The sequence below is a fragment of the Mercenaria mercenaria genome, chromosome 10 (genome assembly GCF_021730395.1).
Source record: "Mercenaria mercenaria strain notata chromosome 10, MADL_Memer_1, whole genome shotgun sequence".
NCBI classification, from domain to species: Eukaryota; Metazoa; Mollusca; class Bivalvia; order Venerida; family Veneridae; genus Mercenaria; species Mercenaria mercenaria.
Genome location: NC_069370.1, coordinates 77,902,339 through 77,928,986, shown reverse-complemented (window position 1 = coordinate 77,928,986; position 26,648 = coordinate 77,902,339). Strand labels below are relative to the sequence as shown.

General features: G+C 37.0%; 1 pseudogene; it reads left to right on the top strand.

Annotated features, from left to right (window-relative positions):
• Positions 1-24,453, top strand: part of LOC128546465 (multiple epidermal growth factor-like domains protein 6) — a 74,755-nt pseudogene extending 50,302 nt beyond the window's left edge.
• The last annotated feature ends 2,195 nt before the right edge of the window (positions 24,454-26,648 follow it).

The window sequence follows — 26,648 nt, the reverse complement described above, 5'->3', positions numbered from 1 at the left end:
ATGGTAAGTTTTAAACATCATGACTTTACATTTAGTGGTTTTGAAATACTTGAAATATAATATTTAGTAAGGTATGACTTTGATAAACTGACTGCAGCATTACACAATGACATGCGTTGTTGATAACCAAACTTCAACATATGTATTAGTATTAGTATTACATCCGTACCGTATCTCTCAGAAAATGGAATACACATGTATACTTGTATGAAACAGCCTTTCATAACAGCTAATAAGCACATGATTTCTTAATGTAACAAGTATAGTCTCAAATATCTTTACTCCATAGATTAGATATCCATTATGCTTAGGACGATACCAGCCGAATGAAAAAGAAGCATTTGATATTGGTTCTTTCCTGGTGTGATGTCTTAATAAAGGTTACTTCAATAACTTTTAATTCAGTATCTTTGTATTACAACCACGCTTGAATGAGCCGCGAACCAGATCTTCTTTTGACATTTTCTTACACAAAAATACCGGTGTAATGAAGTATTTCGACCCCCATAGAATAACGACCCCCCGGTCATTATTCTATAGAAAATGTGACTCCTTTCCTGTAAAATATTGACTCCCCTTATAAAAAACTGACTCCCTTTGAAAACTCTATAGAATAACGACCCCCGGTCATTATTCTATAGAAAAACTGACCCCTCCAAGTAAAATACTGACTCCCTAAAGATGACTCCCTTCGAATCTCATAGAATAACGACCCCGGTTATTATCCTATAGAAAAAGTGACTCCTTCCATGTAAAATACTCACTGCCGAAATTACTACATTCGAACTCTCATACAATATCGATTCCCGGACATTATTCTATTTAAAAAAGTTACTCTTTCCGTGTAAAACACCGGCTCCTAAAAAGACTTTCGACGATAGTATCTATTAAAAAGTGATCCCCACCAAACCTAACGGACAATTGTACTAGATCTACAACTCTAATACCCTCCATTGCCAATAGTTAACATTTTGATTGTACTACTACTACTGGTGCCGCTACTTCTATTGCTATTACTACATGTACTTCTTCTTCTTCTACTACTACTACTACTACTACTTCTACTACTACTACTACAACTGCTACTACTGATACTACTATACCTGCTTCCACTAATACGTCTTGTACATCTACCTCTTCTTCTCCTGCTGCTGTTATTGCTGTCACTTATTCCTCTGCTGTTGCTGCTGCTGCTGCTGCCGCTGCCGCTGCCGCTGCCGCTGCCACTGCCACTGCCACTGCCACTGCCACTGCTACTACTACTACTACTACTACTACTACTATTGTTGCCGCTACCGTACTTTACTGTCACTGCTAAATATTGCAACTTCTATTAATACTAAGTTCTATGCTAGCAGTTTCTTGTGCAGTTTTCTTCTGAAGAATTACTTCATACCTTTGCAGGGATTATTGACACTGGTGTGTTTTGTGAACGTATTGTGAATTGTTATTTTCCTGAAAAAAAAATGTATACACCAAGATACAGCGTCTAGAAATAGAATCCCATTTCCCGTTGCGGAATGCTCTGATTTCTGTGTCAAGTGATGGTATCTGGGGCTAATGGTCAAACGGAAGGACGGACGGACGGACGGACAAGAGCAAATCTATATGCCCCCCCCTCCCCCTGCCCCGAGTGGGGGCATAAAATGCAGCAATTAGGCCTTAGATACATGAGTTACCACTAAATTTGACCAAATGACCGGGAGTCGTTTTTTTATGGGAGTCAATATTCTTCGTGAGGTTCAGTTTACTTCACGTGGGGGAGTCATAGTACTATGATCTGGAGGTCATAATACTATGACTGGGGGTCACTTTTTCTATAGAATAATGACCAGGGGGTCATTATTCTATGGGGGTCGAAATACTTCATTACACCGGCGTTATAACTATTGAATACAGTTCACGTTTGTGTAATTGATATTTTAACTTGTAAAGTTCGTTATGTAAGGAATCCTGCTGACCTGTGAAATATAAATAAATTAATCTTTTTGGTGGCCATCTAAGCCTGCACAATGTCCGGATCCAAAGCTAGAAACTTGCCATATATCCTGAGCATGACGTAAAACATATACTAGTGATCAACGTAATATTGTGTTAAAGGACTCGTCTTTTCTGTTTTGCTGTGTTGAGTTGTATTTCACACCCGCAACAATTGAGGAACAAGAGTGCCAGAATGTCAGAATATATGCCCGTCATAGCAAATTTCTTTACACTAGCACCTGTATTTGCAAATGGAATTTTAATTTTGTGGTTGTTTACAATGTTTTGTTTTAGTAATTATTGTAATTCTTTTGTTTTTCTTAATCCGCAAAAAACTCCTTACCAGGTAGAGATACCTTAAAATACACCTAAAATGTGAAAGTAACATCTATGTTGTACCACAGAAAAGTGGTCTTGGTTTTTCCCTACGGTCAATTATATAAAAGGTTACAATGTAAGTTATATATAGTAACAACTAAGGGAAGTTAATCTTTAAAAAAAAATCCAAAAAAAATTAAGTCCATAAAAAAATTTTACCAGGTAGAGATAGGGCAAAATACACCTCAGAATTTCATGTAACATGCATGCTGTACAACAGAAAAGTGATTTCGATTTTTCCCTACGACTAGTAATGAAAAAGTTACAATATAAGCTATTAATAGTAACAACAAATGGAAGTAATTCTAAAGAAGGGACCTGCGCATGACACTCCGTCTCATGATGGTGTACAATTATGCCAAGTGACATAAAAATCCTTAGAGATATGCATGAAGAAGAAATGCTCCGGATAATGTCATTCTTGCATCTGACCTTTGGCCTCTAAGTGTGACCTTGACCTTAGACCTAGAATACTGCTTCTTGCACGTGACACTCTGTCTTGTGGTGGTGAACATTTGTGCCAAGTTACATCAAAATCCCTCCATGCATGAAGAAGAAATGCTCCGGACAAAGTTTTCATTCCTGTATCATTTGACCTGTAAGTGTGACCTTGACCTTAAAGCTAGGGACCTGGTTCTTGTGCATGACACTCCGCCTCATAATGGTGAACAATTGTGCCAAGCTACGTCAAAATCCTTTCATGCATGAAAAAGATATGCTCCGGACAAAGTCATTCTTGAATTTGACCTTTGATCTCTAAGTGTGACCTTGACCTTAGACCTAGGGACCTGGCTCTTGCGCATGACACTCCGTCTCATGATGGTGAACAATTGTGCCAAGTTTCATTAAAATTCCTCCATGCCTGAAGAAGACAAAGCCTGTGGACGCCGCTAGCCCGCCCGCCCGCCAGGGGCGTTCCCATAATACGTCCCGTTTTTCAAACGGGCGTATAAAAAGGGATCTGCCAAATAAAAACAAGAGCACTGCAATGCATAGAAATATACACAAAGCAAAATCATATATGACCTTTGACCCTTAAGTGTTACCTTCACCTTGAAGCGAGTTATCCAAAACATGCGCTCTGCACGTCGCCTCAGTATGAAGAACATTTATTCCAAGTTTCTTTGAAATTCTTCAAGCAGTTCGGGAGTTACAGAGCGGACACAGCAAATTCATATATGACCAATCACTCCTAAGTGTGTGACCTTGACCTTGAAGCTAGTCATCCGAAACAAGCGCTAAGCACGTTGCCTCAGTGTGGTGAACATTTATGCCAAGTTTCTTTGAAATAATTCAAGCAGTTCGAGAGTTACAGAGCGGACACAGCAAATTCATATATGACCTTTCACTCCTAAGTGTGTGACCTTGACCTTGAAGCTAGTCATCCGAAACAAGAGCTAAGCACGTTGCCTCAGTGTGGTGAACATTTATGCCAAGTTTCTTTGAAATAATTCAAGCAGTTCAAGAGTTACAGAGCGGAGACGAAACACACTCATATGACCTTTGACCCCTAAGTGTGACCTTGACCATGAAATGAGACATCCGAAATATGCGCTCTGCACGTCATCTTAGTGTGGTGAACATTTGTGTCTTTGAAATCCTTCAAGGGGTTCAAGAGATACAGAGCGGACACGACATTGCTAACGGACGGACGGACGGACGGACACCGGGACCATAACATAATACGTCCCTTCGGGCGTATTATAAGACAAAAATGTTTTGAACGAAAGAGTAAAAACCCTGGTGCCCATCCAAGCATTGTTACAAACATGGACAGCTGCCCGGGTAGTACCATTACTTTTAGATACGCCAGATAGATTTCTACCTCACATGAAAGAATTCTACCATATTTTTAAAAAGGATTTGAATGGGAAAGTGATTCGAACGTCGAAGTCCTCAGACACTCAGACATGCATTGCTCTGAGATTTCCGGCATTGCATGAAAATAAAACGCCACAAAATACATCATAATGTGATAATGATAACGTTGTATCTTAAAATTAGTGCACTGGTTTTCTTCTAATTATTGTATTTGATTTTAGTTAACATTTGAAAAACAAACATTCTGTAGCACCACAGCAGTTGATTTGTTTCACAAAACAAGAGGACCAAATGGTCCTAGGTCGCTCATCTGAGAACAGCTCGATCAATTTAATGAATATTTTGCTTAAAATGTGACCCCTTTTGCACAAGCAAGGTAATTCTTTGATTTGACCGAGTGACCTAGTTTTTCCCAACAGGACTAGCATATCGACAATGTACTTGGAGGATTCATTGTGCAAGGCGTTGTATGTAAGTGTCAAGATTTTGAACTCAATTCTCTGCTAAATCGGAGGCCAGTGCGACTCCTTCAGGACTTGTGTGATGTGATTGTAAAGCGGAGTCTTGGTTATGATGCGGGCCGGCCGCTGTGTTTTGTACACACTGAAGTTCTTGCAGTATGTCTTTGGAAATTCCATACAGCACAGTTAACCAGAGAGTTAACAAGAGACTTGATAGCATCAGCTGTTATATACTGCCTAATGTAGCCTATTTGCCGACGTTGTGCACAACTAACTCTACATAGAGAGTTAACTTGCTGTGTCATGATCATGTTTGAATCCATTCTAGCACCGAGGTTCTTCACACAGATTAATGGTTTGATCCGAGAGGGACCTACTTTCACGCAGATATCTTCGGGTATTTTTGTGTGCTTTGTGTGAAACAAAATGACCTCAGTTCTGTCAGTATTGAACTACAGCATGTTCTGATGCATCCAAGTGACTATATCGTTGTAAGAGATCTCAATTCGGAATAGGGCTTCATATTGGTAGGAAATATTTTTGGGCTTGAACGACAAGTATAGTTGTGAGTCATTAGCATAAAAGTGATGATTCAGTCCAAGGCTTCTACAGATTGAATCCAAGGGTTTTGTGTATGTCACTGTCACAAATTTCGGTGGGTGCTGTTATTTATCCGATCGGTCTAGATAAAATATCATAAAAAGACAAGAAAAAGTATCAGAATGCAATACAGTAAAATGATAGTACCTAAAATGCCGTATATATAATTTTCCTTATGACTACTTGTCAAATTGATTTTTGTAGCGAAACCCGGGGATCGAACCCACGACTTCGCGCACTCGAAGCGGACGCTCTACCACTAGGCTACAGAGGCGGTAACCTATTTACTGTTGCACACTGTTTATTGTCAGTCTTAATTTGCGCCATTTCTATTCCAACTTGCGCCTTAAATGTTGAACATCATGAAGTTATTGTGTATACCAGGGACAAGTTAAGTCTCTGAATAATGGTTTGTTTGCGCAATGGTGCATGCTTATCAATAACTGATGCAAGTTCGTGTGTGTATGTGTTAACTAACTCATCAACATCTGTCATTTACATTATTGCCTTCAAAGACCCTGAGTTCAGAATATCCCGTTTGAATGAGTCAACATCAAATGCCCTAATGTTTCGAAAGGAAACAGTTTTTCTCACTGGTGGAGGTCTGACAGCCTTTGCTTTGAAAGTTACTGAAAAATGATCGCGCGCGAACTTACCGCTGCTGTCTGACAGGCCTAGATCAGTGACTTCAATGTTTGACACGATGTCATCGTTATATCTTGTAATGCCAACATCAAGGATATGTCCACCGACGTGAGCGTCTTCGTTGACATGCTGTCTCATTCCGTGTGCATCCAAGGTAGGATGTGTGTCTGCCAGTCGGAATGTCAAAATGAAAGTTTGAATCTCCTACAATGATAATTTGTTTGACAGTTGTTGCAAATCTAGATAGGAAATTGGGCCATTTATTCTCAAGAAATTCTCTAGTCCATTTTTCCCAGGATGGTGATGGTCTATAAACGACAACTAGACGCAAAATGAAGTTGTCGGGCTCAAATTGTAATCCATGTATTCGAAAGTTGAGAAATCTTTGTCTCGTGTTGATGCAAGAAAGTGGACATCTATAGAAGTTCTATGTATGATTGCTACGCCAACGCCAAGGATACCGTTTCAGCGATTTCATTCAGATACATATTCTGATCAAATTTCATGAAGGTCCAGTGTAAGCTGCAGACCTTATCGAATACACGTTTTTCTTTGATTTGACCTTGTGACCTAATTTTTCATCCCAGATGACCATTTTTCAGACGATAAGACGCCGGGCATCGAGCGATCATCATCACTCACTTGAGCATTGCTAACAATGGAAAAATTATCTGGATGTTTCCCTCAAATTTTGTATCCTGAGTTACTTATGATTAGCGACCATAAGACTTTATTTTCATGAAAATGAATAAAAGATAATCTAGCAAAATAAATTTGTACTAACTTATGAAAATCAATTAATTTTTCACCGATATGTTTTAAATATTACTCACCAAACAAATTTCAACATCTGTAAGTAGGTCACATGTTTCCATGTATCACTGGAGGCTGCCATTTTTCTTACCATTGTTCAATACGCGAGTGAGATTGTCCTACAATTCCCTGCAAAAATCAAAGCATTGTAAATACTGGAGGATGGACTGTCTTAAAATGTATTGAGATGTCAGGTCCGAGATCAGCAATGTCACTTTTCTGTTGGGACTGTTAAACTAGTAAATGTCTTTTTCGGTTGTTTTTTTTTTTACAACATTTCCTTGCCAAATTTCTATGTCCATTGTGAATTTAATGACTAAATATGGAACAATGCAGACTATCATGATCAGCCTGCCCAGATGTACATGTAGACACATACACACAATTACAAAACAGTTATACATTAATAACTATTGGGCCAATATACATCAAACTAAAAAACATAGGGAACAGAACTGAAAAACATTTTTAAGGTCACTATTTATAGCAGGGACGATCAGACTTTTAAGGAATACACACATAACTTGTTACCGTGTTGCAAATTAAAATGGACTGTAATAGCCAAATCATTTGAGAATAAAATATTCTACTGTATTTTACTTCTTTTGATTATCAAAAGCACCTGGCAAAAGTTCTATTATTCTATTTTACTTTTTTGTGGTGATTGAAAATAACAAATAGCCGAGCTTTTACTTCCCCTAAATTCTGAATTTTTATTACAGCTAATTTATTTGTGGATTCCATAGATGTAAATTTTCAATGAAAAATCCGTCATCCAGCGATAATCATAAGAACACTGTATCAGGATATGAGTTATATGACCCAGTGAAGTGCCTACGCCTTTAGTATCTTGAACAATGAAATGGGTCCAATCGCTAAGGTGGCTATGTCTTAGACTAGCTGACAAACGAGACAGAATGTCCTTTGTTAAAACGTACAGCTGTTGAGACCAAATATCTCGTATATAAAATTTTCCTCTGGCTACCTTGCTTAAATGGCTTCAATTTTGAGCTATAAAATTTCAGGGATCAGGAAAATTTCATTCAATGTTTCAACTATCAATCGTCAACTCAAAATCAGCAACTTAAACTCCTGTAGGCTGGAGATACTATACTTAACTGGTCTTTGTGTCGAAGTTCCCTTCAGACAATTGTCTTTGGACAACAACGTACGAGTCCTATCGCATAGATGCTCAGCCTATGTTCTTTTAATTAATGTTGCAACTCACTAAGATTACCCTGGATGCTCAGCGCCTATATGCTATCAATTATAGCATTTTACTACCATACAGGTATAACCCTGATGCTGTGGCTGTACTTCGCCAATAACGCTGAACTTCTTCTATAAGCTGGAACTCTCCTACTTACTCAATAGATCACCAAAACCTATGTCTCTGCCTCAGCTTCCCGATGCTTAGCCTATATTTGCTATCGTCTGTAGCATTCAACTACCCTTAAGGTAAAACTCCTATGCGCTGACCCTAAAGATTGAAACCTTGTTGAAATTCTGCAACTCTTCTTTAGTCTATTTAGTATATGAACTTCAACGTGGCCGAGTGGTTAAGGTCGCTGACTTCAAACCACTTGCCCCTCATCGATGTGGGTTCGAGCCTCACTCAGGGCGTTGAATTCTTCATGTGAGGAAGCCATCCAGCTGGCTTACGGAAGGTCGGTGGTTCTACCTAGGTGCCCGCTCGTAATGAAATAATACACGGAAGGGCACTTGGGGTCTTCCTCCACCATTAAAGCTGGAAAGTCGCCATATGACCTATCATGTGTCGGTGCGACGTTGAATCCGAAAAAAAGAACTTCAAACGTTTTATGTTTAATAATTTATCCACCCTGACAATCAGGGCTGTTATATTTCGATCTTCTCAGATCGTTCAGCACGACTTTTATGTCGTGTTATTGGTACTGTTTAGTTTCTCAACATGACCATTTCGGCCTGGGTGGTTCCAATACTCCCGCTTTCATAGTCCTGGGTATTGTTTAATCACCCCTTAGATATGGTGCCTGCTTTTTAATTTTGTCTTTTGACAGTTCCTGTGATACGCAGGCTCCATAACCTCAGATCCCCTTCCTAAATTCCAGTTTGTTTAGTTCTGCCCATTGTTTTCTCGTTTGGGGCAAACCCTTTACTTTATCTGGAGACCAAACGCCGCTCTTCATTGAATTGCACGCCTCAACACGTGTATCATTGAAGGTTCCATGTTCACCGCCGGTTGAATACATCTGCGGATGTCTCTAAATTGCTTTTTGTACTTTTAGCATGTGTAAATGTTGAGTTCTGCTCAATCCGGGGCTAGAGAGCGTGGACGGTAGCATACATTTCCACTACCGTCCATGAACAGGCTCAATCAAACCGAGCCTGCAACATTTTCGTTTTTGTCGTGTTGAGCGACCTGTGAAGTTTCTACTTTTCTCTATTTCCTTATCAAGGTACTGGGATAAATTATTAGTTGAATCCTCGATGTGTCTTCTTCCATCGCTGGATTGAGAATATCCTCTCTGTCATCCATCTGCCTATTTATACCTCAGCATGCGTGCTAATTATAGAAATTGTTTCTGATCGGTCAAACTTTAAACATAGTATTTTACAACGAGTACTTGCTCTATCAAATATCTGGTTCCCTTTAACTATTGTATATGACGTAATGTGTGATGCTGGGATCCAGCTATCAATATAATGAACCCAAATCAGTCACAAATGACCCAAATCCTATTATTAAAAGCAGTTCAACGATAATTATTTTGTTTGTTTGTTTTAGGTTTAACGCCGTTTTTCAACAGTATTTCAGTCATGTAACGGCGGGCAGTTAACCTAACCAGTGTTCCTGGATTCTGTACCAGTACAAACCTGTTCTCTGCAAGTAACTTCCAACTTCCCCACATGAATCAGAGGTGGAGGACTAATGATTTCAGACACAATGTCGTTTATCAAATAGTCACGGAGAACATGCGGCCCGCCCGAGGATCGAACTCGCGACCCTGCGATCCGTAGACCAACGCTCTTACCTACTGAGCTAATCAACGATAATTATAGCAATGATAGCATGGGAAGGGAGTCAAACACTATCTGTGCTTAATGTGTTACGTTATCAATATATCAAACATACAAGTTATTGTGACAAACTGTCTCGTTTATAAAGCGTGCGTAGTTTATTGGTCAGCGGGCACATCGTCTGCTCGCATGAATACTACACTAATCGACAGCATTCAATTAAAACGCGCATTGAAGCGTGGAAATTTCAGTTGTTCTATGTGGTGCCATTTGAGAACTATATTTTTTCGGCGGATTGTGAAATATATGGTGGTTATCAAAACATCGGAAAGCCGAAATTTGTATATGTATTATTGTGATTCCACTGGACAGAATTTACACCTAAAGTCTACCAGTAGGTTCTGGTACACAATTAGTCAAATGCACCTAATATCAACATGAAAAAGTTTCTGTCAAGGTTTCAAAAAAGGTAAAAGGGTCATTAGAAAAATTTCTGGGTCAACTTTACCCGACACTCTTGTCTCCTAAAGTATTTTTATGGCAGAGTATACATTTTTGTTGCTCTTAGAACAGATTCCTCTTCCTCTCAAACTCATATGTATGCTTACGTCATTGATGTTTGTTTTTTGTAACGTTAAGCTTATTTAGGTAAGAATGCATTTGCTTAATCTCTTGTATACTTTTTAGATTAACTTTCTTTTCGTAAAAGAAAGACGTATACTGTGATACTAGTTGTAAATCCATCTAATGTGGCCTTACAGTAACAAATGCTAGTACCATCATGAAAACTAATCCCTTAACTTTGTCTAGCTTCCTTATTCAATACTTTACTCTAGACCTAAAACTAACGCATCTTCATTTTAGAAATAATTTAAGTTTCGTTTAAAAAAGAAACTTGTTCTTATAACTTTTGTAATTCTAAATCAACTCGTTTAAGGCATCTTTAATGCATAGTTTGTTTACAAAATGTAACAGTCATATTAGCATTTAAATATTGCCCGCTACTAGAGCTCAGTATCATTATTTATTCTGATTCCGTTTAGATCATGGAGTATATTGCTCTAATAGATATGTTTTCAAAGTTAACTTAATCTTATATCTTTTTATTAAAAACAATGAAAAAAACTTATAGTCCATATATTTCAGATACACAAACCATTGGATGAACCAAGAAAACAACTTCAAAATCAATATTGTCCAAATAAATTTATTTAACAAATTTAAATGCACTGACCTCCAGATTTTGGCTGAAATGATCTGTCAGAATATGAGTTTTTGTTTCTGAAATTTTTAAAATGCCAAATCAAGAAAAGGGATGACCGCGTTGGGAATCAAACCCGGACAGCCGCGGCAATAAAGTGGTTTACCGCTGTCGTTACCAATACTACTATATGTATAGAGGATTAAGTGCTCAATACGCGTTTATAATCGAGGCAATTTACCTAGTAAGGCGTTAAAATTGCTTTTCGATTTTCGATTTTTCGTAAACATTAGTGAAAACAATTAATACTCATGAGTTTCAGTAACATGCAGTCTGTCAGTAAATAAGTTTCAAAGCATTGTTAAGAAATACAATATTACTTTCCAGATATCTAAAAAAACATTTGTTTTAGTTTGGCCAGTGCCTTTAAGTCATTGAACATGTTCAGTGTTGTTAAATTTTCTAGTCCTTTGGTGTCATGGGGTCTATTCAACATGTGTGTAATAGAATTCTGAGTAAGCCGGTGCTAGCGGGGCGTGAAAGGTTTTCCATATTTCATTACCTCTCATGAACAGACTCAATCAAACCGAGTCTGCTATTATTCTTCTTGGTTGCATTCTTTGCTTCCAAAGGTTCATTTTACAGATTTTATTATCACAACAGCAATCTTTAACCCTTTCGCTGCCAACGGAAAATTCAAAAGATGCCAAAGTGACGTCGCTGACGTCGAAAGCCGATAAAGAAATTTGACGTCATCTGATTAATTGGCGGTAATAAATGACGTACTGATTCAATTACCATAGTACTATTAGGACAGTGTCAAAAAGTCATAAAGTGAATGGTTGTTCTAGAATTGTTTATCTCAGGTTCAGTTGAGTATGTGTATATATATCATAAGCAGTGAATTTACAAGAAAGAATGTTAGAAAACGCATTCAACATTTATGCGGCATAACCTGTTATACTATTGCCTGTTAAAATGTGTCCTGTGCTTACAGCTGTTTCCATGTTAAAATGTTTAATATCTCTTAAGACACTTTTCATGAGCGTGACCAGTGTTTGATAAATGAAAAAGGTAGTTTATACAATACATACCTGAAGTTGACAAACAAAAATTTCAAACGCCTCAAACTTGACGCACACACATTCTTGTAGTCATAAATCGTATCATATTTCAATATTTAAATAATTCACAGAAAAAGTCTCTCACAAAAATAAGTTTTCCTCACACACACGCACGCACAAATAAACTCATTAGAATAAGTAAGTCTTATATCAAACGATTTTTTTCACTCCTCGTGTCTTTTACATGACAACACATGGTTTTGCCAGCAGACTCTGTGGCAACCGCGCAGACAAACAGAACATTCCTTCCTTGATCTTCGTCTTGCCATCCTACGGTTTGAGCAGACCGCCAGTCTTTTACGCGTCCGCCTAGTTCAGTGAAAAAGTGCAGACGTAAGAGTATTGAAATGTAATTGGAATATCAATTACGATATATTTTGAGTGGAACATTTCATTATTTTAGATGCATAAATATTTTATCTTTGACATCCAGTATGTGTGATTTTCATTCATAATTATGTTGGTATAAACAAAAACTCTTGCATACATGCGGTGACACTTGTTAAATTAACAAGTTAGTAGGCCTAAAGGGTGTTAAGGAAAACACATCCGTAAAGTAATAAATCTGACATCTTTTCTGCTTAGTCAGGTTACTTTTTTCTACCTCAGTTTTATTTTTAGTACTTGCAAAGAATTTGCTACAACAAAATCAAGACATAAAGTCCGATGAAATAAATCATATACATAAAATAACCTTTTTTGGCTAGAATTTTCACTACAATCAACTAACGGATAATATGTTCAGTGCCCTACCTGGAACTGGTCTCAGTTTTTGGTGACGGTATCTTTCCCGCCGCACTACCACTGGAGGTTGGTTTCTCTCTCTAAGATGTTCTTCTGAAAGACCATTGACTACTGCTTGCATGTATCTCAAACGAGACATGGGATTCTCTTGTGAGTTTTGTGAGTAAAGCACATAAGAATTAAGGGTCATTCTCTGTATAATGTTAAACGCCATTTTTTCCATACCTTTATTGTCTTTCTCTGTCCATTATAAAAACTAAGCAGCATATCTGCGCCATCCACACCGCCCATATAACGGTTATACGTATGAACAATGGCATGGCAACGGTCGTGTATATCACGTGCAGCAATAGCTGTTGATAACAACCTCACAGGTTTAGCTCGTGCCCGGTTTGCTGGTCTGTATGCTGTTATGAGAATCTCCCCCTGACGCATATAAATGGTTTCACCTGAATCTAGACGGGCATTTTTTATAGTTATGGGCATTGGTCGATTGGCATGTAATGTGCCCGTGACATAAGTACCGACCTGCAACAACCTCTTTGCAAGGTCAATGCTACAAAAGACACCATCAACCACAACATGATACCCCTTATTTAGCAAATTACAATTTGACAGTAGATCCAACACGACTCGGGTACCTTGTAGACCGACAATAGCTGGTTCGAACCGCTTTCCGAGGTAACAAGTCATCTTTTGGACATATCCGTTAAGGCTATCTGCAAGTACCCAGAACTATACACCAAACTTTGCTCGCTTTGTCGGAATATATTGCAACATTGACGTTTTCCCTCTCGTTGCTACCAAGGTTTCATCTATACTCAGATTTCTGGAAGGAGTGTAATAATGCTGGAACATTCTGTTTGCAAAGTCTAAAAGGGGCTTGAACTTCAGGTCCGGCCTAGAATCACATGAAAAGTTCGCATTTATACCGAAGATTCTCGTCCTCAAAATCAAATTAAACATTTTATGTTTTATGTAGTTTCAAATAAGAACATGTTAACGTCGTGAACAGTATGAATGTCTTCATAGTGCTTTTCCATGAAAATTGATAATATACTTTTATCAATGAAATGTAGCTCATTACACTCGTACTACGAATGCACTAAGAATGAGTTTATTTATTTATCTCCTTGTTGTTTATCAGTTATTTTAACATGGCTCGATTTGATTTCCAGTTAAACAAAGAAGAAAATCAAGCTCTATATATTATGCGATAAACAACGGTTGACGCGCGGGCCGGTAAGAGAGCATTATGACCTCAATTATGACGTCATATTGCCGCATGACGTTCGATACATTACTCCTCGCGTAAACGAAGTCCAGTATAATATCTGTTAAAATATATCAATGGGCATGTCAGAATGAAAATAATCAAGGCCTTCTTGTTATTTATCGTCTAATTTACCACGGTTCATCGTTTAGATGCTTCAGTATTTAACCACTCGGGCTAACGCCCTTGTGGTTCAATTCCTACGCATCTGAACTTTGAACCGTGGTAAATCAGACGGTAAACAACTCGAAGGCCTTGATTATTAGCTAAGTGTAAAATAAAAAGAAAACATGTTATTTTCGCTATTAGCTAATTTTAAAAACATAGAAATTGCGTCAGCCCATTATTCAATGTGACGTCAACAAGCCCACAACCCAGAGTTACCAAAGTAGGCTAAAAAGACAATGATATTTTGTCATGACACAGTTTTCCTAGAAAACATTGAGCCGCGCCATGAGAAAACCAACATAGTGCGTTTGCAACCAGCGTGGATCCAGACCAACCTGCGCATCTGCACAGTCTGGTCAGGATCCATGCTGTTCGCTAACAGTTTCTCTAATTACGTTAGGCTTTGAAAGCGAACAGCATGGATCCTGACCAGACTGCGCGGATGCGCAGGCTGGTCTGGATCCATGGTGGTCGCAAACCCACTATGTTGGTTTTCTCATGACGCGGCTCATATATGGTTTTGACAGACTGTAAAGTTGCAATGATAAGGAACACTCGTGAAGATAGTACACAGTATGTAGTAAAGCTTACTTGTACAACTGGCTTTGGCGTCCTGGTATTTTTAGATTATCCACTACGTAAAAAACTTCAGTATAAGCTGGAAACAATTCCTGGAAAACGTCTGTCTGAACCACGATGTGGCCTGGGTCTTGTCTCTCCTATTCCAATATTCTGGTATTGTAGGTTTTCGTACGATTCCCATGTTAAGTATTACAGCAATGAAGGCCTTCATTTCCGAAAAAGTCACCGGTCGCCAGCTATGAGCTCGGGAAAATCGTCTTAGTATCGTGTTACGCACATACCGTCGTGCATACCTAATGGATTGAAAAAAAACAACAACAAATAGCTCTAAAAGATCCGTAAAGTTTATAAACATCCATCTCTAAATTCTTTTCAAAACGTAGCAATTTTTTCCGAGACCTTAGCTAACTCAGTGTTAATAAAACACATATTAGTAATTAAACAGTAACATCTTACAAAAATGTACACTCACCTGTTAGTTTGTCTCACTATTTCTCTGATTAAGTTTGAGGTAAAAAGAAGGAGAAAATAGACTACTGGATCCGAGTCTCTAGGCGGCATATTCTTCACTCCAACATTTTCTTGAAAATTCAAGTTTCTCTCAGATTCTGATGGCAGTACTCGAAACCAAGGCCTTGCCATTTTGTTTTTAAGCGTCTGTTTGCACGCTATCTGACGTCATTTATTATTGACGTCAAATGTGACGTCTATGACGAATTAATGAAGGTACGTCTTTATAATGGTAACAGGATGTGTAGTATATTCAATCAACAGAAATTTAGAAAGAAATTTAAGCTGTTTTAAGCACATATATGAGCCGCGCCATGAGAAAACCGTCATAGTGGTTTAACGACCAGCATGGATCCAGACCAGCCTGCGCATTCGCACAGTCTGATCAGGATCCATGCAGTTCACTAATGGTTTCTCTTATTGCTATAGGCTTTAAAAGCGAACAACATGGATCCTGACCAGACTTCGCGAGCTCACATTTGCATACTTAAGTGGCTATAGAAACAATAGGTAACTGTACTTTTTCTTTGCTGTCATTCATTCCGTAAGGCTTTTATGTGGCTATTTTTCTTTTACGTGGCTACAAGAGAGAACAATAGAGTGGCCACATAAATACCCATATACCTATACGTCCGGATGCGCATACTGGTCGGTATCCATGCTCGTTGCAAATGCACTAGTCGGTTTTCTCATAGCGCGGCTCATATAAATCAATACTGTATATAACAGCGTTAATATTGCAGCTTGTAATATACCCTGTACTTTGATATACATGTGTAAAAGCAATAAAGGTTTCAGGCTGTTTATCATCTAAAGTTATCTCCAGTTTTAATTTAAAAAGTATGTCTTATATTCAAAAGTTTAGTTTTTATGTGTTTGCACAAGTGCATTTTTGTGGCGTATTTTTTTTTCTTGCATGTGTCTGCTCGAACGCATACGCGTGCTTGTTTTTTATTTGTTGATTTTTAAGATTTTATTTTTATGTTTGATATCAATCACAATTACGATGTCGTTTGTCCTACAGATATTCAGACTGTTTTCATAAACTTTGGCTTACTATCTAACAAATGAAAACTTGCTTCAGTTACTTACTTAGGTCTATTCACTGAAGTATTGTTTATTTGACACCATTTAAACAGGCAAGGGGTGGAGCAGATAGGTAGGGATTTAAATATCCGTACGCATACGTTTCCGTCATATAATAAGTGTCTTTTAGATTTTCTTTTCTATAATTTTGGCGGCTCAGTATACAATAAAACATACATTTCGGACAGAACTCAACATAACATACCAACATGTAAATTTATTTACGCGTACACACCTTTAATGGTCTATATTTTGACACATACATTCATTGCATTAATTACGCACCTGACAGGTGTATTCGTACAAGTTTGAGCTTTAAGCGTCTCTATGTAGAATATTTATCACATGTGCTTTTGTATAACATCCCATTTTATTTCTCTGTAAATTCATAGATTAGTTGTCTGGTGTAATTGATTCCATAAAATATGATATTTTTTTAAATATCTAGCTTCTATGACATTTAGATATGTAAAAAGTAAAACTACTTTCTAGAACAAAATTAATATCTAAAATATCTTCGCAGCCAACGGTTCACAGCAGATAAATTTTTCTTAAAACATTATTTCGCTATTTCCAAATGAAACAAACGTTTTCCCCCCTCAAAATCGCATTCCTTCGAGTTTTCTATAAACGTCAAACGTAAGAACACAGAATATTTTTGGCGGGATACAATATAACATGAACGTCTTTTGCGTGACGTCATTACAAATGTTACGTCATGAAAAGTCTGTTACGTTGTTATGTTTGCATGTCCATAGAAACAACTGTATACCTTTCTGCACGAAAACGATTTATTCCCATAATAAAGGAATGACAGGACTATTCAATTCAAATCGGCTCAGATCGGCCCTTGGCACTCAACGTAGTAAACAACATCGGCCCGAAATCGGCCCTTGGCACAGAAGTGGTTAAGTTCCGTGTGGCGACTGTAAAAATCTCCCCGTACTTTGATTATGTGTTGTTATATTATCTGGTCATTTGGGGTCATGGAGTCTATTCAAAATGTGTGTAATATAGTTCCGCTTAAGCCGGTGCTAGGGGGCGTGAGAGGTGTTACGCATTTCATTACCTCTCATGAATAGACTCAATCAAACCGAGTCTGCTGTTATTCTTCTTAGTTGCATTCTTTGCTTCCAAAAGGATCTTTTTACGGATTTTGTTATTTACACATAATCAACAGTATGATAATATGTGTTATATATTGTCCCATACCTCACTTTATCAGTCACATCATAAGATACATTTGATTGTAATCCTTTACTCCGTCACGGCTCTTTTAACCCTCTCTGTCGGTAAATTTGAATGGAGCTGCTAAGTGCTGGGATTTCAATTATGATTCGTTGAACACATAAGCAGAATAAAGAATTAACCTAATCGCTAGTAGAGTCAGTGTACCTGGTTTATATGATGAGCAGTTTTTAAATCCTACCAGGACTGAACTGTTTTGATATTTGTCTTCTGGCCTGTTTCGTCGGGCCCTTAAGGGTGTTTCTCTTGTTGCTCTGTCTTCTGAAAAGGCATTGAGTACATACGTTTTTGGTTCTTAAGGTTTGCTTTTTATATATTTATACACGAGCATTTTTGTGTTTTACATGCCATGCCTTTTTGTTTCCATTACGTGTGTTAGAGATTCACCTGGAGGGGACTACTTTTATTTACACTGTCCCATGTCTTTGGAACATGGTGGGGGTTAGAGTGAGGTTGGGTGCGCACCATAAACCGGTTTAAGCTCCCCAGTGGTGTTTTTGCCACTGACCGTTCCAAGGCGGTGCCCCACTGTGTTCCTTTGTTTGTTCGTTTTGTCCTTGTGTGTTGACTTTGTGTACGCGCGTGTGTGTATGCTTATTGTTCGTTTTGTCCTTGTGTGTTGGCTTTGGGTGTGTGTGTGTTTGTTGTTCGTTTTGTCCTGATGTGTGGGCTTTGAGTGTGTGTGTGTGTGTGTATGTGTGTGTGTGTGTGTGTGGTGCACGCGTTTGCGTGCTGGGGGGTTCGTTTTGAGGAGGCTGCGCTTTTGGTGCGTGGCATTCCCTGTTTGATATAGAAAATTTAACAATACCTTGTTATTTTTTTCACGAAACAGAGTTATTCCCTGCATAATTTGACACAAGGAGTCGTTCTCCCCTGGAGCCTCGTTCTGGTAAGTGCAGGCAAAAAACAATAACAGTACCAATAGAGGACAGTAGGTCAGCTGAAAAATATTCTAAATATAAAAATCACTAAATATACACCGTTCCGAGGATTATTATTAAAATAAACACTTTTGTTTCTCCTTAATAAAACTAGATAACTTATATTAAGCATAAATCAAAGAAAAGTATAGTATCAAGTTAAATTTAATCCTTTCCAAGAGTGGTGAAAGTTGAGACATGCATAGTTAAATTACTAATTGAGATTATAAGATTCTTTCACTGGTTATAGGTGCAGATGGGAATTTCCGGCCTCGAGGGTAACTGTTTAGGCGGTTACGAGGTTCCTATCGAGTTACCGCCTAACAGTTACCCGAGAGCCGGATATATACCGATATCAAGATATAATAATAAAAATAAAATCAGTCGAACGGCTTTCTTTTTAGAACTATTTATTATAGCAGCGTATTTAAACAAAGCGCGGAAAACCAACGTCCGTAAACAGGAAAGACGTCATGACGTTTCAAAGACAAATAACAATATTTAGTTCCGGTTTTGTTTTATCAGTTGCAGCGTAACGTTATGAATTTTTGGTAAAATAACGTGTTTTGAATCGAGAAATATACTATCAGGAACAAAGAGGAACTGTCACGGTACTGGATTTTTATTCCGTTTTTTTAAATAAAATATAAATAACCAGATAACTACATAAATCTTCCACATATATGTAGTTCGTAATACGTCATTTAAAGCACGATGTAAGATGGATTTTTCCAGCACCGGTAAAAATATCGGATATCCGCGTCTGGTATGCAAGAATAAATAGTATATTTAGAAAAAAAGCCATGCAAAACTAAAATTCGATCTGGAAGGAAACTGATATCAAAATATCCAGTCAGTATGGGAGGAGCTTAATAGAGAATTACAGGCTACTGTCTTTTGCTATCAATGTTATCAGATCGAGGTAAATATGGGCTGGAAATGGTAAGGGAGCCGAACCCCTTCCGACCATATCTGCCGAGCCTGAAATCATTAATATAAAAAAGCATCTGTCAGTTCTCCATATCAACTTTTCGACTTGTCTTTTTAAAAGCAAATTCAGAAATAACAATAAAACTTACATTTGATTTTACTGCGAAAATTAATCTGCATGCATCATAGGGTTGTTACTCAGGTACAAACTTGTCAAGGAATACTTATAAGAATGTCCAATAATCAATTTTAATATTGGTTGTGTTTGACGGAATTGTAATTTTGTACGAGTTTATATGTTTGTTTATTTAGAAGACGAACAGAAAAAAGAAAATACCGCCGTTAAATGTACAGTAGAAACAGATAAGACTGGACTAACAGTCGGAATATGTTTTGGCATACTGAGTGCAGTATTGACTGTCTATTCAACATTTATTACCATTGCACTGAAAAGGAAGACATCAAATACAGGTACATGTGCATGCATGCATTTTATTTTTCAACGATGCAGTTACTGATGATATTCTAATTTATAATTCTTAAAATTAGTGGCTAATTGACTCTAATGGTCATGTCAAGAAATACTGCTAAGATGTGCAAGCACTGTGTATTAAACCGTATCCCTGTATTTTTTCAGGAACCCAGTCAAAGGAGGAGTCGACTAAACAAGCGTAAGCATATTTACTAATCATTGTAGTATTATATATTTCGCACATGAATACTTTATTTGGCTTTGCCGAGATATTCACTTAATGATGGACACCTTCTTATCATGTTTGCAATCATACACTTGTTTTACGTGTCCCAACAGGTTTTACTTTTTCAGCGAGATTTCTTTTCGGTTTTGTTTGCGTAATAAGACAGTGTTTATAAGAACAGAAGCTTTTATTCTCATTAGAATATCAACAGTTAGATAATGTTTCTACCAAGCAGCATTGGAATGACTTCATGAAAATAAAAGTTACAAAACGTTTACCGCTATCACAATTGACTGATCGTCCGAAATTTTAAAGAAATACAACAATAATCTTAAAGTACTTCTAAAACTTGGTATTGCACCCATATACTATGTATGGATACAATTAATGAAATACGGAAATTGAATATAATGATATTAATTTTAGTCAAATATTTGTAGTATCTGTTAGAAAATATATTGAAGGAGAATTCAATGCAAATATCATAATTTTGGTGGTAGACTTCTCTGCAGTTAGTCGCTTTCTTATTTGTTGGTGTGTGGCGACTACTCAAGCGTGAGACTCCATAATGCTTTTTCGAAATGGACCGAGGGAATGGATATTTTGTCTTGCAACTTGCCTAGTCCTGCTTTTTCAAATGTTATATTCTTGATTTTTTTACCTCAAGCAGGGTATTGAGCATATTGCCATATATATACTTATACCAACGATTGACCCTATGTATATCTTTAAATTTATTCAGTATTTTATATATATATATTAGACCTTATCTCAGCAGAGAATAATCTGTTTACACGTACTCGTGTAACGAGTTGAAGATTGGACAACCGTGAAATGCGTGGGAGAAAAAAAGCATCTACACAAACCCTCTAGATCTCTTTTCATAATTTTCGGCCCATTACAAGATTGTGCCCTAAAGTTTCCCTTTTTGACCGTTCCGTTTTATCAGGTATGTATGTTGTTGTGTATATAAGTGTTGTTAAAAACAAAACAGAACAGATTAAATTTCAGGACATACATAAATGTAGCAGAAGCAGGTTCAAGCAGAAACGACAGTGGTTCAAGTGGAAACAAAGATAAATCTATAGAGTTATATACAGATTTAGCGCGAAGCTCTGTGGATGACAAGACAGCATATGATGTTATTCAAAGGATTTAGAAGCAGGAAAATGAGATTTTAAAAAGGACTTGTTTAAAAGCAATGAGCTTTGGGACATTTTCATCCTTTTAGTAAATATGCAAACACATACTTTGTACTAAATATGGTAATTTTACAAACTTGTACTTTATTATTCTAGAAATGTAATCAAAGGAATGTTTTTGATGAAATGAGTAGGTTATGTGATTCATAACCTCAATACATGATATAATGTTACGACCTCGCGGACATTGCAAGATGTTGTATACACTATGCGTATTACTATCATATAAGAATATATATTGCAGCATATTTAATCTGATTCTATATACATTGATATCTTACAAATTTTTATACTTCTTTTAGCATGTTTTATTTGCCGCCAAATAATGTAACACGTAACGTTCACATTACTTCACAACTTTTTTTATTAATATACTCTGAAGAGTACACGAAATAAATATACTTAGCTGTAGATAAATTCTGTTCTTTGTTTTGAAAAAAAAATCTTGCAGTATTTCAAGCAGAGTGCATTTGAATCGAAACAAATCTAAAATAAAAAACAAGGAAGAATATCCAACAGGGAAAGCCACGTTCAAAACACGCAGCCTCCCCAAAGACACACACGAACAACCCTCGCACACAACACAGAAAATGAAACACCAAAGGACAAAACAAACAAATATAGGAACACAGTGGGGCACCGCCTTGGAACGGTCAGTGGCAAAACCACCACTGGGGAGTTTAAACCGGTTTATGGTGCACCTAACCTCACTCTTACCCCCACCATGTTCCAAAGTTACAAGACAGTGTAAATAAAAATAATCCCCGCCAGGTGAAATCCTAACATACGTAAAGGCAACAGAAGGTATGTTATGTAAAACACAAAGATGCCCTTGTAAATATAATATAAAAATGCAGTCCTTAAGAACCTAATACGCATGTACTCAATGCCTTTGCAGAAGACAGAGCAACAAGGAAAACACCCTTAAGGGCCCGACGAAACAGGCCAGAAGACGGAAATCAAAATAGCTCAGTCCTAGTGGGATTTAAGAACTACTAATCAAACAGTCCTCCACCTGATCCGTCAGACACAATCAAAGAGGAAAGCGTAGCGTCCAAATACTTTCATAGAAAGCCGCAAGCGAACTTTATCATTTTAATGATATCGGCAGATATTGTGATATAGATAGGCAAACTTGAATTAGAATGTATAGTCCACGTTTTCATGACTAATTCTATAATGCAATTATTGAGAATATAATGATATAAATGCTGCATAATGTCAAGTATAGATCTGCTTTGTGGTATTATTAAGAAGCTCAGGAAGCATTCTATGCAGAACATATTTTAATACGAAATTTCAACGCTACTGTGTTCTTTGCGCCAGTATTTAGTGTTTGTAAACCACGCCAACACTACATATTGTTTCGCCGTCCACTTTAACATTCAGATATATATTACGAAACAAGAAATAGTAATGACAAATAAAAATAATTTGTTTGTCCCAGTGTTGTCCAATTAACTTAATACAGTCAATGAATGTAGTCACTTGTCAAAAAAAGGTGAGTTACTAATATATTTCGCTGATAAGATTTTTACGCTATAAAATATCACTTTATATATTTGATGCACCTTGATGTAGCAAGATGGAATAACAGTAAACTGTTCGACTATTATTACAACTGTTCTGACGTACAAAAATGTAAGGAATCATTCAACATTTTAAAATAGTTTTTAGAAATTACACAATTTGATAATATTGTATTTCTACTTTCTTTCAAGCTACTGTTGAGTCCATTGTAAAATTTGATAAAATATTTAATATTATCTTGCCTCCTACAAGTGTCTTGCATTTCTATTGGTCAGTAGACGTCACGTGAAGACAGGATATTCCATATCCTGCTAGTATATTTCAGATATGAATTTTGATTAAAACAAAATGGCTGCCACACTTCTGGCGTAATTGAATCAAGTCAGATTATTCTCCAGCGATAGTATCGTTTCCGAGAGTAAATTTAGTGTTTTCTTGCCGATTTCATTCTACTTAAGTTGAGGCTTATGAAGTTTGACAAAAGTTAGCCGTAAAAGCGGAATAACTCTGTATGGGATACACGGAAGTTGAAATCTTGTTTTGGAAGTTAAACAATTAAATCACCGTGAAAAAAAGGAATTGACAGTACTTTTTACTCAGCTGTTTGTTGTAGGATCATTTAATCTACGTGCAAGATAAATGATTTAACAGGAAACGGGACAAAAGCCGAAGTATCAAGACATTAATGACATCGTGAAATCCGGTAACTTTCGAAGGGATGGAACAAGAAATTTTTTAGTGTTTCTGATCTAAACCAGTTCATAACCTGTGTAAATGAGCTTTTGTGTTTTGTGATTTAACCAAAACACAGGTCATTGTGCATTTTATGGCTGGTGTAAATCAACTATAAACAAAACGTGATGACCAAACAAATGATTGTAGGATTCCAGTCTGCACAGTCAGTGGCTTTGTTAATTTACAAAAGGTGTCGATTATACATGTAAATAAAGGGTAGTCGGCAAGATAAAATCATTACACTGCTTGTTGGTGACAGGATACGGGATATACGCTGTCTCGAAAATCCATATCAGGCTCGAGCTTCGCAACATCCCAAAGTTCTCATTTGTTTGTACAATTGAAAGCTTTTAGTAAAATTAAGTTATATGCCGTAAATATTATAAGAAGCTGTCAAAAATAAGAAATAAGTAAATACGATTATCTCATTATCATATATATATTCATACATGGATTTTTCAGTTTCCATGAAGGGGTTCTTCAACTTTTCGTTAAATAAGATACGTCGAAGCCTGATTTTTACTAACAATGCATACCTTAATTTAATGCATACATTGTTTATTGTTTGTTGTATGTATTTATATTATACTTGTCGTGTAATTGTATATTTTATGTTGAAAGAAATCTATCTATCTAACTTGCGGCTTCTACTCATGATTTTGTATGATATATTTGTATCTTAAAAAAAAGAGTTTTAAAATATTATAAAAAATTTATAATAGCGATTACGTCAACTTCGGTTTGATTAGGGACGTATACGATATGGAATGGAGGAAAAAGTTATTGCCAGCGATGCAAGCTTTTTGCATACCTTTTTGTTATATTTTTATATCCTTGAATTGAAACCAAATTATAATATATATTTTTTGAGATTCTAAGATTATTCCTGGAATTGATTTGGGTTCTGGGCCTACATGGTAGATAGGGACACCCAATGTGTAGCCTAAAATAATTACTTACCTACTTACGTACGTACTTACTTACTTATTTACTGAGATCAACATTTTATTAAGTTGAAACTAAGGCCAAACCTTTTGTCTTTTGTGATGCTGGAGCTAGAATATTATTTTCTGCCTACCTACATCCCCATTTTACTAAAGATCGTCCCCTCACACTTATTTTATTATCTACATTTGATTTTAACATTAAATTGCAATGACCTCAACCTTTCTTATAAGAAACACAAACATACTAATACCTGATCACTTCCTCACATTAATGCAATTTCATAATTATAACCTAATAATGCAAGAGATGTGTAAAGTTAATCGGGTTTCATTACTTTCCATAAGATAACTCATTATTGTTAGATCATAGAAAAAAGATTTCTACATTTATTTCAATTATACCAACACAATTATGTGCCTTTGGCTAACAAACAGAAAAATCTTATTTGTCCTAATCACAATGTGCACATACATGAAAATACTTAACAATATATTTGGATAATACTATCAAATATGTTTATAGATAACTAATAATAAATATATATCAAGTAAGTCCATTTTATCACAAAACTTCTTCACCATCACAGTTTTTGAAGAATAAAATTACAAATTGGTATTTTTGTAGACACTTTTAATCCTTTGACAACAGAAAAGAGAGTCATACAAATTAAAATGTTTTCACAAGTACAGAGAGGCTACAAAAGTAGTTTTGCACGAGAATTTCTTTGTATTAGACTATTGTGCATTTTAATCGACCTGGCAGGGCGGGGTTTCGCGACGGTCCGCTGCATTATTGTGCAGGATGTGTAATATAGTCGGCATCCTGATTTCTTATTCAGTGGCCATCTACCGGTACCTTACATTGTGATCGATGTAGCGTTGAATTTTAGTCATTGGTTACTGACTAAAGTACATCTCCAATTCACGCTAAGCTTTGGAACCGAAGACGTGCTATTGATAGACTCGTTCTGACGACCTTCCGCTAGTCAATCGGAGCCTTTCTTTCAACATTTTGAAAGTGGAAGTAAAAGTTTTAAAAATCTATATTTAGCCTGGGTTTTTCATGTTATTACAACGACCGCATCATGACTGTCAGGATACTGGTTATATAACCCAGGGAAGTGCCTACGCCTTTAGTATCTTGAACAATGGTTTGGGTCCAATCGCTAAGATGACTATGTCTTAGACTAGCTGACAAACGATGTAGAATGTCCTTTGTTAAAACGTAAAGCTGGTGAGACCAAATATCTCAGATATAGAATTTTCCTCTGGCTACCTTGCCTAAATGATTCGTGTACCAATGATTCGTAAATGATTTTAATTATGAGCTAGACAATTTCAGGGATAAGGCAAATCAATAAATATTTCAAACTAACAATTTCCATTTAGCTCAAACTCCTATAGGCTGGAGACTCTATACTTGACTGGTCTTTTTGTTGAAGTTCCCGTCAGACAATGTCTTTAAATCAACAACATACGAGTCCTGTCGCATAGATGCTCGGCCTCTGTCCTCTCAAACTCTATAAGATTGCCCTGACTCTTGGATGCTCAGCGCCTATATGCTATCATATGTAACTTTCAACTACCATATAGGTATTATCCCCGATGCCTTGGCTGTACTTCGCCAATAATGCTGAACCGTGTATAAGCTGGAACTCTCCTACTATCTCAGTAGATTACCAAACTCTGGGTGTTGTCTCAGCTTCCCGAAGCTCAGCCTGTATATGCTATCGTCTATAGCATTCAGTTACCTTTAAGGTAAAACTCCTATGCGCTGGCCCTATAGCTCGAAACCTTATTGAAATTCTACTACTCTTCTTTAGTCTAAGAACTTCCAAAGTCTTCTTTTTAATAATTTATCCGCCCTGACAGGGTAACTGCAATAGTCTCCTTCTCAAGGTACTGGGATAAATTATTAGTTGAATCCTCGATGTGACTTCTTCAACCGCTGGATACCGAATGAGCTCTCTATCATTCATCTACCTATTTATACCCCAGCAGACGTGCTATTTTTATCCCCCGACGAAAGTCGGAGGGATATAGTTTTGGCGT